The sequence below is a fragment of the Bubalus bubalis genome, chromosome 23 (assembly GCF_019923935.1).
Source record: "Bubalus bubalis isolate 160015118507 breed Murrah chromosome 23, NDDB_SH_1, whole genome shotgun sequence".
Taxonomy (NCBI): domain Eukaryota; kingdom Metazoa; phylum Chordata; class Mammalia; order Artiodactyla; family Bovidae; genus Bubalus; species Bubalus bubalis.
The window spans coordinates 24058789-24060674 of record NC_059179.1 but is presented as its reverse complement, the minus strand read 5'-3'; the positions used below and the strand labels follow the sequence as shown (position 1 = coordinate 24060674).

The following is a 1886-nucleotide window of genomic DNA, read 5'->3' as shown; positions in this document are numbered from 1 at the left end:
CCTGCCACACTCCTCTGACCATGGGATTTTCCCAGCAAGAATACTGGAGTGGGTTGCTATTCCCTCCTTCATGGGGAGCTTCCCAATCCAAGGGCTGAACCTGCGTCTCCTGCATTGCTGGTTGGATTCTTTACCACTGAACCACTGGGGAGACTCCCTGGAATAGCACATAGAAAGGAAAAAATAGTACCTTTGCAATGGAGAAACCCAGCAGATACCGCCTTAACCAACTGATTAAGGTTAACATTGCTCGTAATGTCATATTGAAGTGATGTCAGTGGAGCAACAAAGGAAGGAACACCAAAAGTTGATCCCTTCATTATAGTAACAAAAAATGCAACAAAAACTGTCAGGGTCAACTTTTTTTTTTTTTTAATTTATATTTTATTTTATTTTTTTTTAATTTTATTTTTTAACTTTACAATATTGTATTGGTTTTGCCATATATCAAAATGAATCCGCCACAGGTATACATGTGTTCCCCATCCTGAACCCTCCTCCCACCTCCCTCCCCATGCCATCCCTCTGGGTCGTCCCAGTGCACCAGCCCCAAGCATCCAGTATCATGCATCGAACCTGGACTGGTGACTCGTTTCATATAAATGCTATTATACATGTTTCAATGCCATTCTCCCAAATTATCCCACCCTCTCCCTCTCCCACAGAGTCCAAAAGACTGTTCTATACATCAGTGTCTCTTTTGCTGTCTTGTATACAGGGCTATTGTTACCATCTTTCTAAATTCCATATATATGCGTTAGTATACCGTATTGGTGTTTTTCTTTCTGGCTTACTTCACTCTGTATAATAGGCTAAAAATATGGAACGCTTCACGAATTTGCGTGTCATCCTTGCGCAGGGGCCATGCTAATCTTCTCTGTATCATTCCAATTTTAGTGTATGTGCTGCCGAAGCAAGCACTAGGGTCAACTTTTTCAGAACACTGGCCACTAACTAAAAGCCTCCAACAACCAGGGGAATGCTTTCAAGGAACACCAACTGTATTTCAGTGAGAATAGCAAGGCTTTGTGATGTTTTAACTTATCCTGGTCCCATCCAGGGTTGGAAGTAGCCTTGAAGAAAATAGCTGCATTCCCCGTATGGGTGCTGGGGACAAAGGGAACAGAGTGGATTTTATTTACAAGAAATAGTGATTGTTTTGAGCTATTAGATGGCTCCCTGAAGGACTGGCTTAAAGGATATGTCTTAATTTGAAACCACATGAAAAAATAAAGAATACCATTTAAGGTAACTCCATAGGTAGATACAAAAGACAGTATAAATGCACTTATTGCAACTCTTTGTTTTCTCCTCTTATTTAAAAGATAACTATATAAAGCAATAATAATAAATTTGCATTGATGGGCACACAATGTATTAAAATGTATGATAATAACATAATAGTACAAAGAAGGGGAGAGGGAACAGAGGTATATGGGGCAAATTTTTTGTATAATAGTGAAACTACTTGGCATTAATCAGAACCAAATTGTTATAGTTAAGAAATTAATTGTAATTTCAGTTATAACTGTCCAACTGTATGTTGTTCATAGTCCAAGGACAAAAAGAAATTAACTAAAAAAAAATAGTAAACAAGAGAATTAAAATGGTACCCTAGAGCATAGCTAATCAACACAGAAGACAGTAGTGGAAAAATAAGAGGAACAGAAAAGATATACAACATATAAAAAACAGATAAAATTCCTATTTTATGATCAATTACATTAAATGTAACTGGATTGAACATTCCAATTAAAAGGCAGAGAATGCTATAGTGGATTTCTGAAAAATATTATTCAACTATATGCTATCTAAAAGAGACTCACTTTAGATTCAAAGACAGGACTAGGTAGAAAGTAAAAGAATGGGAAAGATATTCCATGCTA

General features: G+C 37.1%; 1 non-coding gene across 1 annotated transcript; it reads right to left on the bottom strand.

Moving 5' to 3' along the window:
• Positions 1-814: 814 nt before the first annotated feature.
• LOC112581659 lies at positions 815-921 on the bottom strand. Its single transcript, XR_003106279.3, has one exon. It is a non-coding gene; the product is annotated as a U6 spliceosomal RNA (small nuclear RNA).
• Positions 922-1886: the final 965 nt, after the last annotated feature.